This window comes from Idiotropiscis lumnitzeri, unplaced genomic scaffold (assembly GCF_059441095.1).
Source record: "Idiotropiscis lumnitzeri isolate Australia: NSW breed Sydney's pygmy pipehorse unplaced genomic scaffold, RoL_Ilum_1.0 HiC_scaffold_34, whole genome shotgun sequence".
In the NCBI taxonomy this organism is placed as follows: Eukaryota; Metazoa; Chordata; class Actinopteri; order Syngnathiformes; family Syngnathidae; genus Idiotropiscis; species Idiotropiscis lumnitzeri.
Window position 1 is genome coordinate 1,146,998 of NW_028283572.1, and position 18,983 is coordinate 1,165,980.

An 18,983-nucleotide genomic window follows, 5' to 3' on the forward strand; every position below is an offset into this window, starting at 1 on the left:
TTTTGTGAATTTACATGTACCCCCAACTGTGACTTAATAACCCTTAAGGGACAAGATAACATTTTATAATATACCAGACAGCTAAGATTGTCATCTATGAACTATTTGACAAGGCAGGTCCAGCATTGTCAGCCACATCCAACAGTCAACACAGTTACTTTTTTTTAAATAAACAAAATCAACATTATTAATTAATGTTATTTTATTAATTCTGTATGCTGTGAAAGATCTTTATTCAAAGTATATTTGAAGTTATTTCTACCTTATTGCTTGATTTTTGTAGATTCAAGTTGGAGTTGTCAAAATTACAGATTCTTTTGAAGGCAGCATATTCAAACTGTGAGAAAAGGAGCGAATGCAAGCTACGCGGTCTTTGAGGTGCGGCAGAAGAGCTGAAAGCACGGTGAGTCCCGAACGATAATTGAATTAATTAATTAATCTTGGGTAAATGTCTGGCTCTCATTTTTTAGACTTACTTTACAATGTGTTTTGTAATTTTTCAAGGTTGCCTGTGTTGGAAAACTGCTTGGTGCGTTAGCTAAAACACAGTATGCTAAAATGATAAGTGACGAGAACACAGAGGGTATATCAACAACGTACGTACTCGAATTATTTTGGGGAAAACTTAAGTACATTATAATCACCCTTTTAATAATACTGATAAGCGTTGTGTGTTTTATTTATTTTTATGAGGACCTTTACAACGAGCTACATATTGTTAGCATTGGGCCTACGACGCTAAACACAGTGTCCCTCGATCTCTCTCCAAAATTCTCCAAAAGACTTAAGCTTTCACTCAAATTAATACAATCTACTCCACTAGCTCATTTAAGGCTTTTTTGTGATGTGTTTGATTTGGGTAAGTAAAGCAAAACATATTAACTGTTGAATGTTGCCTGTTATTTAAATAATAGAAATTCAAGATGAAAGTTGAACAGATATTGAAATGCTAGATTGGCTCATTCAGAATCATGCCACAATGTGCTTTGTATGTTTTGTGTGTGGGTTTATCAAGCTCTAATTCAATGCAGTGTCCAAAACGAGCGCGCATAATTGTTGGATGAATGTTGGTTAATAGAGTCAGATAATAGTTAAAATTCCAACAGTTGAACAGATGTTGAAATGCTAGATTGGCTCATTCAGAATCATGCCACAATGTGCTTTGTATGTTTTGTGTGTAGGCTTATCAAGCTCTAATTCAATGCAGTGTTGAGCTGCATTTGAGAGGAACTACGTAAGTAACTAATGTGGAAAAATTGTGACTTCTTTGTGTACTTTTATTTTGAATATTCAAATTTTGTGGGTAAAGGTTAGAGAAAATAAGTTAAAAATGAGAGCTGTACAGGTATTTAAGTTTTTGGTTTGTAAAATACCCGAATGTGGGTTTCAGCAGGTGAGGCAATGATTGGACAGAGCAAAAGCTATGCTCCAAAATAGAAGTGATTACACCTTCACTAGACTAACCTGCAGCTAATTACATAATTATAAAATTAACACTTTAACCTGGCTTCCCCATCACAGATGTATTCTTTTAAATGCAAAGCTTTTTGTTCTAGCTTTTGTTGTTAAATGACATTCATTCCCAAGTGTCTATGCATCCATTGCAGGGATGTTTTCTCAAGTGACGAGTCTGAAGCCTGTGATGACGAAGTACCATCTACACCTCCCCATGGATTGTCACAGAGAAAAAGCTTCCTAACCAAGAGAGGCGCTGCAGAAGGTCCTTGAGTACGTCCAACGTGTTGAGTCTGTGAGTCTACTGCAGGATCTAATGCAGGTATGAAAATGATGAAATTTTAATGTATTATCTTCAAAATTATAAATAATTATTTAATTTCTTGAAATATAAAATTAGGTACCCTAAACCCAAGTAGGAACCCCAGTCCCAGTACATTCCTGATTCTGGAGCTACAGAGATCAAACCATCCTACTGTATCACTAAATAGCCCCACCTCTAAAACCCTGATTCGGAAGGCCGAGTTGAAAGACTTCAGAGTTCAAGATGGTCAACTGCAACTATGATAAGCCGAATGTGTTCACCCCAAGTCGGAAACTGAGAAAAAGACTCAATTTTCACATGATTTCAGTCCCTTCTATATTTAAAAGAATGTATTGGGGCTCTAAAAATGTGAAATATTTTTACAAGTATTTCTTTTACTACTCATAGGCAGTTTCATAATAATAGTACAATTTGGCATCGTGTATTGTTTTTTGGTTCCATTCAAAATGCACAAGACGTATAGACATATTTTGTTTGTGGATCGCTGCAGCATCACACGAGCGCACAGAGACAAACGTGGCAGCAACTTAAAACAATTAAAATATCGAATCGAAATCGGGAACTGAAAATCAAAAATCGAATCGGGGCTTGAGTGAATCGTTACCTCCCTAATCATAATCATTTTGGTAGAATGTTGGGCTCTTGCCCTTTGAGTGTATATGGCGTTACCGAAGCTGTTCACTTAATCGACAATTCCTTTCCTGTGACGTTTATCATACCCAGTTTAACTGCCAAAATATTTTTAAGTGTGTGATGATTATCTGGATCGAGTGACACCCATGTTATAATGGTTGCAGGTATTGGTGGATTGGACGATAGTGTCAGAACAATGATGGCGTTCATCATGACAAATCCTCTGTCTCTGAAGTACAATCTCTTTGGACATCGTAGCAAGAACAAGCGCCGAGACCTGCCTTTTTCTGATGTTCTATACGGTAATATATTTTTTTTTTAATTTTTTTTTTAAGGGATTGTGGTGTGAAGACATTTCAGCATGTCCCATAAGGTTTCACAATCATTAAATAGCTTTACTAAGTTGGCTTCTTGTCTTTTTTGTTTTAGGAGCACTGAAAAGGAATGGAGCCACAAAGGACATCAACGAGAAGGACACAGGCAACCCTGTCCAAGTGGTTCATGGGAGCTTGTGATCAAGGTGGGAATAGGGCAGTTCGAGCTCGGAGATCTCAAGGCAACTGTCAGGTTTAAAACGTCCTGACGCCATTTTTAGACTGAAGGTGGCATAAATCCAGACCAAACCAGTTAGAGTTTTGTTTTTGACCATTCGCGAATGGGAGAGGAAGTCAGGAGGTGAAGCAGGCGTCTTGCCAGTTCAATCTCGCGCACTCTCTCTCACTCTCTACCACCCGTTCGGTCTTTTATCAGCAACCTAAGCAGACAATGGAGGTCTGTCTGAAATTCTAGCAGGCAGGCAGGAAGCAATCAACCACAGTAGTCAGTCAGGAATTCGAAACTAAAGTGTGTGCGTGTGTTCCAGTTGTGCGCGTGTGTGCTAAAGCAATAATGTGAGTGTCTGTGTGTGTGCGCAATTATAACTGATACAAATAGTGTATAAAAACATGATTAGAAATACACAAACTATTTACATATCCTCATCCCATCTCACATTCACCCGTTTGTGGGTTTAAATCATGTCCTTACGGCTTTAAGACAGATCATCATAATGAAATCATACAACAGTGTGGTCATCCGTGGAGGGGCGAAAACCCTCAGTAGGGACAAAATTCCCCTCCTCCCTTCCGGCGTGGAACGAGATTCTCATGGTATGTTGGTCACTTGGGAATAAAACATAAAAAAACTTCAATATACCTAGTGAAAAATAACAAAACTGTCTCCACGCAGAGTTTGTCTCCACGCAGAGCTTGTCTCTGCGGCGACTTGATGGAGGCCCTTGCCTCGTTGTAGGAGGGGACAGCCGTCTTTACCTCCCGGATCTTCGTGTGTGGTGTATGTGTGTGCATGTGTGGGGGCAGGGGCAAAAGGGTCCATGTGTTATTTAGGTTTCAGTGTCCAGTTCGAGTTTGTCATTGTCCAGTTCGAATTCGTCATTCTCAACATCAATCAGGTTGTAATGGTACATTTGGGCAACAAACATGCAGTTAATAATCATCTTTGTCATAAGAATAATGCAACATGAACAGACTACACATAACAAAAATGAAAACCATAATTATCCCGATATATTGTCTTTCAAATTCTTCGTAGTGGTCATAACATCAATAATTGTTTCATTTTATTAAAAATGTAAATGCAGTAATGTTCTCCAATCAAGGCTAAAATTCTTTATGTACGTCATTAATTTCCAAACAATATCTAATCTTTTTGTTCTGTGGCTTCAACATTCGTATCTGTGGCTGGTTGTGCGGTTCCGATGTGCGTGTGGTCCGATATTGTGACTCAGGTGGGCTCCTGTTCGAGGGATTCGCGTTGCTCGGCCTTTAGCTGGAAACCGGAGAAGCTTGTACTGCAACTGGTGGATCCAGCTGCCACGCCCCGCGACCTTTGCTGCCGTCGGGGTCACTGCAATCATCTGGCGAGGGCCATCTCAGCATTCACTTGTCCCAACGAAGTCGTTTCAGCACCTTGAAGAAGAGTTGGTCTCCCACACGGACGTGATTTCTCTGTGGATCAGAACACACTGACCAGTAATTGCGTCTTTTTTTTTTTTTTTCTTTTTGGTCAAAACATGTTTCCCATGTGGACTGGGACTGATGTGCCAGTCGCTGGTGGTTCTGATGAACCTGAGAGTCGATAGGGGATAGTGTCCTAACTTCGGCTGGCACTATCCTCATTGTTGTGATTGAAACACAGTCTGGTCATTGTCTCCTTTTTTTCCCTCATTGTCTTGATAAGTCTGCCCTTAACAGTCCCATTAGTGCGTTCCACAAGTCCTGCAGACTGTATGCACAATGACGCTTTGAGTCAATTTTGCAACAACTGTCCCACTTGTTACAACATCATTCACAAAATGCATAATTTTCACTTCAAATCACTTCTTGAAATTCCAAATGTCAGGATAATTTGTGTTAGGTTGAAGATGTATTTTATCCCATATTTTACTCTATTAGTATTGCAAAAGAATTGTTCCACAGCGTGACCCATGTTTGACCATATGGATGAGAAGACTTCACAGAGAACGGATGCCTGAAGACTGGATCAACGTCTGCAACATCAAAGGAGGTGTGCTGAGACACACCTCTGAAACAAAAGGACTGAGACTTTAGTACCAGAGCACTAAAAGGGCATATCTGCCTTTTCAATCAGTGGATGACTGCCATTGATGTCTGTCTTTCCTCTTGTGTCTGAGATGTTTACATGTTCCTGCTGGTGCTCCCCCCTTCATCCCTTAGTGCAAATACATTGTATTGTTAGGGACTTCCCTAATAAAATAGAGGGCTCGGCGGAGTGTGCTCCAGAACGAATTTGGAGATGTAACTGAGCACACCTCCGTTCGTTCTCCTCGCGAGTAAAAGATCAACTCTTGTCTTCCTTCCATTCATTTAGCCTATGTTCAGTGAATGCTTAGGTGATTGAACCTGACAATTTGATTACACAACACTTTTTCCAACTGTTTTAGCATCAACATATGTTGTCGGAAACAACTTAATCCATTTTGAAAACATATGAATTACAACCAAACAATATTGCATCTCAAACAAATAACACTGTCTAAAAAAAAGTTTTTTGTTGAAAAGTCTGTATGTGGGAACAATTTCATATCATACTACCCCTCTCTTGACACATAGTTATGCTCTTGTGTCACTCTTATTACTTTTCCAATCAATGAATTAGGCAGCCAGGATTTGCCATCTGCCAATTTGCTGATCCTGTCCTCAGCAATGTTTGCACCTTTGTTCTCCCAATGTGTGCGTTCAATTACTGGTACCTTTTTCCCTGGCGTGGGATCAAATTGTCAAGTTGATTTTCTGCGTGTGTGTGCGTGTGGGGGTGTGTTCATTTTCCCTTTTAGCTGCGCTGTGTCGATATAAAGGCGAGGCAGTTTCCAATTGTAATTGTGTCATTTTCTGTTAAGTGAATTTTGCGTTCACAAATAACTATTTTAGACGTGCTTTATGCACAACTTTTCTTTTCCTGTTGTGGTTTTTAAAGCCCAATGTCGACAGAACGCATGAACATTTATCTTGACTGTCAGTCCACATTGTAACCATACAACTCATACAAGATGGGAAACCCCAAATTTTAATTAGCTCACACCCGCCTACGCTCTTCCTGCTTATCCTAACAATCTCTTATCCGTTGGTATCACAATGTTAGTACTCCCATCGCATAAAAGTCAGTTTGATTTCAGGCTGCGACCTTGGTTCTCAAACACTTTTACTTCTTATCAGTCTGGAATGCGCACCTGGTCTGTGTTACAAGTCTGAGTTCCTCCAGTCGGGAGGAAGGTCAAGTCGCGGTTTGGTGATAATTTGGACGGCTCCACAGTCGTGTGGCGCCTCCTAGATGATGCGGGGAAAAAATGACGCTGGGCTGAAATGCACCGCAACTTATCAGTATAATGTGTCCCTGTGACAATTAGGCCGGCGTGCAATGTGAATGTGGTGGGAAAAGAATGTAATTTTTTGATTCCTTAAAGCAGCAGTGAAAGCTCTTAATCACACTCTAAGTGGTTCTCTGCCACGAAATCCAAATTGTTGTGACTAAATATGCAAATGAATTCATTTTGCCCTGGTTCCTGCAGTAACCCAGGCTAATGAAGTCATTTTTTGCAGTCACTGTTTTGCTCAAATGGCTTATAATAATTTGGTAGTGCGTTAAGATGCTTTGTCGATACAATCTTGTAGTGTATCTTCACAAGTTCCAACATACACAACCCATTCCATGGCCATGACGATACTGTTTTAAAGATTACCAAGGCTTGTTGGACCTTTCTCTGCCACATAAATTACAGCCCTGAGAGGCACTGGGCCTCAACTTTATCTATGAAGGGTCAGGGATTTAATGGGGGTCACCGAGGCGTCCCAAGGAAAGTTTTTACAGAAAAGTGGTCTGGCAATATCTTTTCTCTTTCTTATAACTGACAATGCGCCCCTTTAAAGTTTTGACGTTTGTTTGAATTCGCCCGTGCTTATTAATTCTATTGAAGTCCAATTTTGCCAGTGTATCACGGCCTAATGAGTAAAACGCATGTTGATGTAGAACTCCTTCTACACACACTTTTATGTTTGACTTTTTACGTCACGTGATCCTCCATTGCTACCACATCTCGTCCTGAAAAGTTAATGTTTTGTAACAAGACTTACTGCTTCCTCCTTTCTTTCTTTTCTTTTTCCTTCCTTCTGCCCAACACGTTCATGCTTTCTGTGCATAATTTAGAATTTTCTTTTCCATTTTACAAGTTGGCCAATTTAAATTAGGTTGTTTTATTTGAAAAGCCTGTAATTCTCTTTTTTTTCCCCTTTTCACCTAATCACAAATTTCTTATCACAAAAATGAACATGTTAATTCTATTTTATTTCCTATTTTTCCAATCTTGTGACTCATTTCACTTCAACCAGTTCTACCTTAAAGTGGACAAGTACACATCAATGTTTTTTGTAGTTTCTATTTTCTTCTCTGCTTTAATGAAAATTATAGCCCTTCTAGCCAAATTTTTCCTGTGTCATTTCTATCTCTGCATTTCATTCCATTTCTGGCCTACCTTAATACTAAAACAAAAATGCTCTTTCAAAAATTAAAACTATCTAAAACTAGTGATGGCAAAATGAAGCCCCATAAAGCAGCCAAGCCCTGCAGGGAAATACTTCACACACGAATGGGCTTCGAGATGCTTCATTTTTCTTGACTACGCCATCCCATGGACAGAAAAATGTATAACATGCTTGGTGCATGCAATAAAATGGTGAGCTGTAAATCATGCTCTGCCCACCAAACAATATGTATTTGAAGAGTGATTTTAATTGTTCTGTTTTACTTTGTCTTCTAACTTCTCCAATATTCAGACAGCTCCGCCGAGACCAACGTTTCACCCCCACACTGATATAAAATGGACCCAACCGTTTGGGTCTCTTTCCAAATTTGGTACCAAAGCCTCCCCCACAGTGCGGCAGCTATCTTGAATTGGCCCGTTCCCAGAAAGTTTTACTTCATTCAGTGTCATTCAGTATTATTCAAAATCTTTCAGTGTCATTCCAAATCATTCAATGTCATTCACAATCTTTCCACATCCTTCCACCTTCCATCGTTCAGTGTCATTCCACATTCTCTTTCATATATAACATAACATAACAATAACATAATCCTGGGTCAGCAGACACCTAATTAATGTGTTAATACATGATACATTTTTCTATAAGCAACCCTTATGATTGTAACGTATTTTTAATTCTTTCTAGGCGGGAACTGTCCGAACAAAAAATTCATGCAATTTGTAATTAGACACTTTGTCATACAAAAAGTCACTCAGGGCAAGAGAAAAAAAATTGTCACTTGCCCAAGTTGGGCAAGTAATTTGGCCACTCGGGCAAGGCAAATTTTAGTGGCACTTGCCCTATGGGCAAGCAGTTTTTAAAGTTAACTTCGAACCCTGTGATGGTGTCTTGTGACCTGTCTTTATCAGCTGATGTTCCATGAAGGCGTGCCTTACCTGTCACAAGAATGAAGGCAAGTCACGCCCCCCGCTGTCCATTCACTCCGCCAAGACGCTGCTCCAGGTGGTAGAGAGGATGAAGGCTCCCTTGTCTCTGTTCATGGTTTTTATGCCTCGCTTGCAGATCTCAATGGCCTCTCTGATCCAGCGCTGTAGTTTGTTCTCTTCTGTGCGGATGACCCTGCCCTTCTCCCGGTCCATGATGTGGTTTTCCCTTTTGCAGTGGTCAGTGATTGCTGATTTGTAATGTTCATGTTGTGCTTGTTCTTTTACTGCTCTGATTTTTTAATTTTTTTGACAGGTAAGTCACACCCTCATGGAACATCAGCTGATAAAGACTGGTCTCAAGACACCATCATGCGACACTCTGAAGAAGGCGAAAGACTCGCTGAAACATGTCAGGTAAAAAATTAACCTAAAACATAAATGTCTGCTTTTAATGAATCAGTCAAATATCAATAATAAGAAGACAAAATGAACCTAATACAAATAAATGAATGCTTAATAACTCCCCTGCACATGCTCCTAAAAATCCAAACCTTCACCTGTAAATAAAACGTCCCGACCTGAAGACATCTTAATGTTATTATTTTGTTTTACACACAGCGCCGCCAAGTGGAATCAAAAATTTGTTTTTATTTAAATTTTCACGTACTGCACGGTGCCCTTCTGACGAATCCGACTGAAAATTAGTCAGAAAAGACTCAAGACAATGATCTTACTCTCTGCCGAATTTTGTGACGTTTTGGCAAAAGGCGTGGCTATTACGGTGCTGAAAAGTCCGATTGTACTTTGTGACAACAAAAGCTCCGGCAACATGACTCAGATGATCCTATCTTCTCGAAGTTGTACACATTTGAGGATACTTCAGCCCTGAAGACTTCTACCAACTTATTTTTCATCGTAGTAGTAGCGCCACCAACTGGTAAAAGCTAATACAAGTTATTTTCTTGGATGTTTTTCTCCGTGCAACTCAACAAGGTCGCCCTCATATATGCTCGGATTACTGTTTCGGCCATGAGGATGTCACAATACGAAATTCGTCCTTTTTCGTGAAAGGTTGTGGGAGTGGCATTGCACTGTTCGGCAATAAAACAACGCTGATTATGAGGTTGTAAATATGAACGACAACTCGTGAAACTTTACACACACATCAGGCCGAGCAAATTTATCAATATTTTATACGTTAGTTGTGCAGCTTTTTTGAAATGGCTCGCCATGGCCCTCGAGAAATGTTCAAAAAAGCAACCCTGGTTGAGTGTTTCACCTCGCCTTTTGTAAATTTTATGGAGTACAGTGAACCCTCGGTTATCGCGGTTAATGGGGACCGAGACCACCCGCGAAAACTGAAAATCCGCGAAGTAGCGGCACACCTTCAAAAATGCTTAAAAAAAATACAATATATATAATAAATATATAAATATATATATATATATATATATATACGGGGAGAGAGAGAGTGAAATTCATGTTATAACAAAAAAAACAAATTATTATTAAAACATATTATTTTTTTATTCCCCAGCCATTCTTTTTGTATTTATTTAATTACTCCGACTTTTACCTGCTGGTACGCCGTCCGGTGTGCCCTGTGAAATGAAAGGTGGCATTCTTTATTTATTTATTCATTTATTCATTCATAACTGACAGCCTCGCGCTCCGCTCGTGCCCGGGCAGAAGAGGTGCTCCAATTCGGCTTAACTGTGACACACGACGGCGAGCATGCCCTGTGTGTGACGCGAGCATGCCCTCCTCCTCCGGAGCTTCCATTCGGTTAAACTTAGGGGCCGCTTGGCACCGCCCGTGCCCGGGGAAGGTGTTCCTCTACGGCTTAACTGCCACGCACGCCGGCCGGAGCTCTGGTACGGTCCAAACCGCGCGAAACGTCGCCACCGATCGTGTCCGGGGGAACGTGCTCTTCTTCGTCCACTCTCCTCTTCGCCCACGCTCTTCTTCGGCGCACGCCGGCCGTCTAACCGCTCCAGCGCCCCGTCGTGCCGCTCGGCGAAACTACAATGCCCCCGAATATTTTTTAGACCCGCGAAGCACTGAACCCGCGAAAGGTGAACCGCGAAGTAGCGAGGGTTCACTGTATGTATAAGACCAAGACCTACAAAAAAGTCTCTTGGAGCAATGAGCTAGGTTTTACAGGAAGTCGGCCATTTTTAATTTCCTTAAATGGACTTTGTGTAGAAATTATTATTGGGGCCCGAGCAGCGACGGCGGCGAGGTCCCTATTGTTTTTGTAGAAATTATTATTAGGGCCCGAGCAGCGACCGCTACGAGGTCCCCATTGTTTTTGTGGAAATTATTATTATTTTTATTATTATTATTCGGGCCCGAGCAGTGACCGCTGCGAGGTCCCTATTGTTTTTCTAGAAATTGTTATTAGGGCCCGAGCTGCGACGGCTGCGAGGTCCCTATTGTTTTTGTAGAAAATATTATTACTTTTATTATTAATAATATTATTATTATTATTATTAGGGCCTGAGCAGCGACCGCTGCGAAGTCCCTATTGTTTTTGTAGAAATTATTATTATTATTATTTTTCCGATTGTTCGATCGCATTTTTGACCCCCGAAACATGCACAAAAACTCACCAAACTTGGCAGTCTCATCGGGCATGGCGAAAAATTTGATATTTTAACGTCTAATATGAACAGGAAGTGAGTTATGAATTTTTGAAAGTCCGACTTTTGCCCTTTTTTGCATGTTTACAGGGGTCATTCTTTTGCACCCTGATCCTAAAGGCTTCATCTGATTGCCTTAAAGTTCTGTCTGGAGCATCTTAAGACCTGGGACAAACACTGGGGCTAAAATTTTTTGTTTCCGAAATACTATATGACGGGGGCGGGGCTTCAAAGTTTTCACTTAAGATTTCCTTCGCCGCAATGGACAAAATGCTTAATAACTCTCCTGCACGTGCTGCTAAAAATCCAAAACTTCACATGTACATAAAGAGTCGGTACCTGAAGACATCTATATGTTTATATTCAGTTATACACCTTGCGCCAATCAATATAAATTTTTACATTTTGACGTACTGCACGGTGCCCTTTTAACGAATCCGATTGAAAATTGGCTAGAAAAGACTCAAGACATTGATCTTACTCTATCCCTATTTTTATGACTTTCCTTCAAAGGGCGTGGCTATTACGGTGCCGCAGAGTCTGATTATTCTCCGTGGCAACAAAAGTTCCTGCAAAATGATTCAGATGATCCATCTTCTGGAAATCTTTCACATTTGAGGATATTCAGGCCCTGAAGACGGCTGCCAACTTATTTTTGATCGCAGTGGTAGCGCCACCAACTGGTTAAAACAAATACAAATTATTTTCGTTGATGTTTTTCTCCTCCCCCGGAGCTTCCATTCGGTTAAACTTAGGGGCCGCTTGGCACCGCCCGTGCCCGGGGAAGGTGCTCCTCTTCGGCTTACTGTGACGCGAGCATGCCCTCCTCCTCCGGAGCTTCCATTCGGTTAAACTTAGGGGCCGCTTGGAACCGCCCGTGCCCGGGGAAGGTGCTCCTCTACGGCTTAACTGCCACGCACGCTGGCCGGAGCTCTGGTACGGTCCGAACCGCGCGAAACGTCGCCACCGATCGTGTCCGGGGGAACGTGCTCTTCTTCGTCCACTCTCCTCTTCGCCCACGCTCTTCTTCGGCGCACGCCGGCCGTCTAACCGCTCCAGCGCCCCGTTGTGTCGCTCGGCGAAACTACAATGCCCCCGAATATTTTTTAGACCCGCGAAGCACTGAACCCGCGAAAGGTGAACCGCGAAGTAGCGAGGGTTCACTGTATGTATAAGACCAAGACCTACAAAATAGTCTCTTGGAGCAATGAGCTAGGTTTTACAGGAAGTCGGCCATTTTGAATTTACTTAAAAGGGGGCGGGTCACCACAATGGACTTTGTGTAGAAATTATTATTGGGGCCCGAGCAGCGACCGCGGCGAGGTCCCTATTGTTTTTGTAGAAATTGTTATTAGGGCCCGAGCTGCGACGGCTGCGAGGTCCCTATTGTTTTTGTAGAAAATATTATTACTTTTATTATTATTATTATTATTATTATTATTAGGGCCTGAGCAGCGACCACCTTGCACCACCCAGTGGTGACAAAAATTATAATTTTTTACATTTTGACGTACTGCACGGTGCCCTTTTAACGAATCTGATTGAAAATTGGCCAAAAATGACTTTAGACATTGATCTTGTTGAATCCTTTTGGGCAATTTATCGATACTCATAGTGGTGTCTTTGAAAAAGGTACCGATGACGCGCTGGTCCAATGATCAGCATCTCGGTTTTATCTGAGTTAAGACGCAAAAAATTGAAAGACATTCATAGTTTAATTTCGGCAAGGCATGCCTCTAATTTATAGCAATCACACGGATTCGTTATATCCAACGGCATGTATAATTGCGTATCATCAGCATAGTGTCCCCCAAAATGGGTCTGATATCACGATAGCTCGAGGGTATTTTGAAATGATTATTTTAAAATCAGTGTTGATGACAATGAAATGTGCATATTTCAGGTGTTTTTTTTTTTATTGTGAAATTACACCAGATTTTGATGGGACCACTTTTGATGAACAGCTGGGGTCGTCGAGTGTCCAACAAAACTAGTCTGGTATTACGACAGCTCCAGCTCTTTTATTTTAAAATGCCTCCTTACATTTTGATGGGACTACTTTTGGTGGAAAGCTGTGTTGTCTAGTGTTCTCCAAACCTGGTTTGGTATTACCATAGCTAGAGGATATTTTTTAATGAAATTTTAAAGTCAGGCATGATGACAGTGAAATGTGCAGATTTCAGGCAACTTTTAGTTTGAAATTACAAATTAGATTTCAATGGGACCACTTTTTATGGACAGCTGGGGTAGTCTCGTGTCCCACAAAACTGGTCTGGTATCACGAAAGCTCGAGCTATGTTTTTTTTTTAACTCAGTGGTGATGACCGTGAAATAAGCGAATTTCAGGCTACTTTTATTTTGAAGTGCCACATCACATTTTGATGTGACCACTTTTGGTGGACAGCCGGTGTGGTCTAGTATCCCCAGTCCTGGTTTGGTATCACGATAGTTTGAGGATATTTTTTAAAGATTTTTCTTTTAAATCAGTGTTGATCACAGTGCATATTTCAGGTGATTTTTTTATTTTGAAATGCCACATCAAATTTTGAAGTGACCACTTTTTGTGGACAACTGGGGTGGTCTGGTGTCCCGCAGAACTCGTCTGGTATCACGATAGCTTGAGGATTTTGTAATGATTTTAATTTTTTTAATCATTGGTGACGACAGACAAATAAGCAAATTTTCACGCTTTTATTTTTAAATATCCAATCAGATTTTGATGGGACCACATTTGTTTTTCCGGTTCCGTCGCCACGCGAGTGGCTACCTGCTAGAGCAGCACGGCTCACTATTTGAGCCTTTTTCGCGTGTTTTTCCCTTTACCCAGTTTTATTTATTTTACCTCATCGCAGCAATGGACATCCAAATTGCGGTGGTTTTATTGCTGCTGAGGGCTGTTTTTTGCGTGATCGTGTCCGGAGATGTCACTGGGAGCTACGGATCAATCGTTTACACAAGAGATCAGCTGTTAGCACTTCGTGCTAACCCCGTGCCGACTCCCGGACCGAGACCCGATATCCCCCACGAGTTGAGGAGGAAGAGACGGGGGATGTCGCGCGGGGGCGAAACGCCAGGCAAAGAGGAGGCGTGACCACCCCGTCCTCCCGTCCGTTTTTATGGGAAATGTTAGATACCTTCCCAAGAAAATGGACGAGCTAACAGCGCTAACGCGGCACGAGAGGAACTTCCAATGAGCTAGCTTGCTGATGTTCACGGATTCATGGCTAACAGAGCTAACGCCGGACACCGTTGTGGAATTTGACGGCTTCCAAATACTACTTGCGGACAGGACACTGGAAAGCGGTAAGAGGAAAGAGGAGGGCTGGCTGTGTTTGTTAATGATAGATAGTGTAACCCTAGGCACATCACAGCTAAGGAGCAACTTTCCAGTCGGGACAATGAGCTGCTAGCTGTTAGCATGCGTCCATACTTGACAAGCATCGCGAGTTAACAAGGACGCGCACGTAACAGGTGCGTGAGTAAACTGCTTAAAACTTTGATCGTCATTCGGCTGACCTACAAATTGAGACGCTACAGTCAGTTTGACGTTTTTGTTTGCTTCATTGTGGATTGACATGGAGGAACAAGACAGTGGAAAGCGGACATTAAAAATGACGGAGAAAAGCTGTAGAAGATCACAAGCCTAAACGGATGCAGGCACGCAGCTGCAAATTTGCTCAATTGACCTCCATGCAACGTCAAATTGAACAATTGATGGAGGATGATGCAAATGTTGACGCTGTAAAAAACTGAGGTTCGTGTTTGCTTTAGCGGCATGGAGCAAGAATTTGTGGACCTCAATTCCGGTCTGCAAAATTTAAAGACTGAAGAGGATTTTGCCGATGACCAAAATAACTGGTTTGATCCAAAAAATGTAATTAATGGAAATGTGAGCAATGGAAGAAGGACGTTTTGAAACGTGCAGAGGAAGGATGCAATAAACAAATATCACCTGCTGATAGTAGATCTGCATCAACTAACTACACCCATAGAAGTAGAAGTAAAGAATCTAACAGACAGAAGCTCACTTCTGTCAACGTCTTCAATTAAATTAAAGGCTCAAATGGAACGAGCATGTTTAAAGGCAAAGGCTGCTGATTTACAACAAAGGTTGGCACTTGAGCAAGAAGAAGCTGCAATTAAAGCAAAGAAGGAAATGCATGCAATGCAAACGGCACTCCCTGAGTCTGATGCTAAATTGGATGTCTTGAGAAGATATGAAAATACCCAGGAGGATGGTATCCACATTCCTGATGAGTGTGTTACAATTTAAACAAGGAAAAACATTCAATTACCATCACAGCCTATCAGAGCAACAAGCAGTGTTGACCTGAAATGCTCCCACTTCGACTATTCCAATGGCTAGATTTCCACATCAGACAGAAAGTAGAGAACAACAGGGACATGTGCTTGATGGCCTTTGCCACGCAATCTCACAGCAAGCCAGTGTCGCAGAATACTTAGCAAAGAGTCAAAAAGCATCGCTTCTTCCCGAACTTTCCATTCCTACGTTTTACAGGCGACCCTCTGCATTATAAAACCTGTATAGGTGCCATTGAACATGGGATTGAAGGCCGTACAAGTGATAACCGTGATCATCTTCAATTTTAGCTGCAGTATACTAGTGAACAACCACATGAGTTGGTGAAGAGCTGCATCCATATGGAACCTCTGACAGGATATACCAAAGCAAAACAAATCTTGAAGGAGTTTTATGGTGATGACTTCATGATAGCAGAAGCATATTTAAAGGAAGCCATGGATTGGCCAACAATCAAGTCTGAAGATGGTGTTGCACTTCAGTCTTTCACATTATTCCTTATGGGCTGTTCGAACATAATGGCAGATGTTAATTACATGGAGGACTTGGACAACATGGCTAATATAAAGGCATTGGCAAACAAACTTCCATACAGACTTATAGAATCTTGGAGAAAATTTGCCTGCAATCTCCAAGAAAGAACAAATAGAAGAGTGAAGTTTAAGGATTTTGTTGACAAGCACGAAAGATTTCTATAAAACAGAAAACAAAATCACAACACACAGAAACAACAAAATCAAAGAAAGTCTTCACAACAGTCATTGTGCCCGCCAAGATGGAAAACAACAAAACCACCACGCCAAAGGCAGAACCTGTTTCAGTGGATGCTATTGCCAAACCATGTGCTAATTGTAATGGAGAGCAACACAGTCTCACAATTGGTAAGGAATTTAGGAGAAAGCATCACAAGGATAAGATTGACTTCTTGAGGAGCAAGGGTCTGTGTTTTGCATGTTTGATGCACGGTCGCATTAGCAGTTGCTGGAAACAAAAGCTTCAATGTCAAGAATGCTCTAGACTGCATCCTACAGCACTACACATTGTCCATAAACTTCTGCAAAGAAACAGCCTAAGACGATTGTGAATAGCAGTACCTATTAAGCGCCCTCGTACAAACAACAGAAACCTGGGGTGTCACTGGGGCCTGTAAATAGGACTGCATCCTTTCAATAATTCCGGTATGGGTCAAGGCACAAAAAGGAACCAAGACAGTGGCGACTTACTGTCCGGTTTAAAAATGCCCTGACGCCTTTTTTAGACTGAAATAACTTACTAAAGTTTTCGTTTTGTGCCATTCAGAATGGGAGAGGGAGCCAGGAGGTGAAACAGCCGTCTTGCCAGTTCAATCCCGCACACCCTCTGACTCTCACCCTCCGTTCTGCCTTTTTATTGAAACTAACTCATCAATAACTAATCACCAGAAGACAGAAAAGCATCAACAACTAATCACCAAGAGACAGAAAACATCAATAACTCACGGTATAAAGGTCAGTTTAACTAAAGCATCAATAACTAATCACCAGGGACTCCAGCAGGCAGAAAATCATAACCCAAGGTCAGTTTAACTAAACACATCTTCAGGATACGGTGTCTGTGTGTGTGTGTGTTAAAATAACAAGTAAGTGTCTCTGTGTGTGTTCAACATTAATGAGTGTATAAAAACATGATTATGAATACACAAACTGATTACCTATCCTCAGCCCATCTTACATTTCCCCCCTGTTGTGGATTTAAAAATCATGTCCTTACGGCTTTAAGACAGATCATCATAATGAAATCATACAACAGTGTGATCATCAGTGGAGGAGCGAAAACCTCACATTAGGGAAAAATTCCCCTCCTCCCTTCCGGCGTAGAATGAGATCCTCATAATTTGATGACCATCAGGGAATAAAACTTGTCCCTGGGGTGACTTGGTGGAGGCCCTTGCCTCGTTGTAGGAGAGATAAGATAAGATAAGATAAGATAAGATGTCCTTTATTAGTCCCACAATGGGGAAATTTGAGGTGTTACAGCAGCAAAGATATAGATCACACAGAGTCGGCGGCGTAATGTAGCCGTTAATGTATAACATTAGCAGCAGACATTCAGAAAAAGCATGCAAATATACACAGTATAAACGTATCTAAGTGTAAGGAAACACTCCTAATGTTTGTCCATTATACGGAGGGGGAAACGCTGTAATGATAAAAACTACTGAATGATTGAAAATACTGCAATCATAAAAATATTCCAATGATAAAAGTACTGTAATGGTAAGAGTACTGAAATGATAGAAAAGTACTGCATGATAGAAAATACTGCAATGGTAAAAGTACTGTAATAGTAAAAGTACTGCAACGATAGAAAAATACTGCAATGATGAAAGTACTGCAATGGTAAAAGTACTGCAATGGTAAAAGTACTGTAATAGTAAAAGTACCGCAATGATAGAAAAATACTGCAATGATAAAAGTACTGCAATGATAAAAGTACTGTAATAGTGAACATCCTGCAGTGGTAGAAATACTACAGTGATAGAAGTATTGTAATAAGAATACTGTAATGGTAAACAAAATACATCATTGGTCAATATTTAAGTACACCCTTGGCTGAAAGTACAGTAGTAGTTAATATTGCATCCTAGGACTGCACAATTGCACTAATGCCCTCCCGTTTGTAGGCCTGACCCAATGTTCTTGTTAAAAAGTCTGACAGCAGTTGGCAGGAAGGAGCGGCGAAATCTCTCTTTGGTACAGCGAGGGTGTAAAAGTCTGTCACTGAAGGAGCTGTAAAGTGTTCTCAGAGTGTCATTGAATGGGTGGGCTGGTTTGTCCAGCATTGATGACAGTTTTGCCGTCATCCTTCTGCCCCCCACTGAGTCCACAGAGTCCAGGGAGCAGCCCAGGACAGAGCTGGCCCTCCTCACCAGTTTGTCCAGTCTCTTTTTGTCTCGGCCCGAGATGCCTCCTGCCCAGGAGACCACTCCATAGAAGATGACTGATGAAACCACCGAGTCATAGAAGTTCCTGAGGAGTGTTCCCCGAACGCCAAAGGACCTCAGCCGCCTGAGTAGGAAGAGTCTGCTCTGACCCTTCCTATAGAGAGCGTCTGTGTTGTCGCTCCAGTCCAGTTTATTGTTCAGATGAACACCCAGGTACTTGTAAGTTGAGACCCTCTCAACGTCTGTTCCCTGGATATTCACTGGTGCAGGTGGAGAGTGCCGACGCTTGCGGAAATCCACCACCAGCTCTTTGGATTTCCCAGCGTTGATTTGGAGGCGGTTCTGCTGACACCAGTCCACGAACCCCTGCGTAACCCCTCTGTACTCCCGATCGTCATCGTCAGTGATGAGGCCGACAATCGCAGAGTCATCAGAGAACTTCTGCAGGTGACAGGTTGTGGAATTGTATTTGTAGTCCGAGGTGTAGAGGGTGAACAGGAAGGGAGCCAGCACAGTTCCCTGCGGCGCTCCCGTGCTGCAGAGGAGCACGTCAGACACACAGTCCTGTGTTCTCACGTACTGTGGCCGGTTTGTGAGGTAGTTGTGAATCCATGTGATGAGGTGGTGGGCCACTCCCGCCTGCTCCAGCTTGTCTCCCAATAAGGCGGGCTGGATGGTGTTGAAAGCACTTGAGAAATCAA

At 41.8% G+C, this 18,983-nt stretch overlaps 1 long non-coding RNA gene across 1 annotated transcript; it reads left to right on the top strand.

Moving 5' to 3' along the window:
- Nucleotides 1-1,707: 1,707 nt before the first annotated feature.
- On the top strand, nt 1,708-8,456 carry LOC148315930 (uncharacterized). The gene is made up of 4 exons (XR_015840514.1): nt 1,708-1,777; nt 2,578-2,715; nt 2,843-2,933; nt 8,379-8,456. It is a non-coding gene; the product is annotated as an uncharacterized LOC148315930 (long non-coding RNA).
- The last annotated feature ends 10,527 nt before the right edge of the window (nt 8,457-18,983 follow it).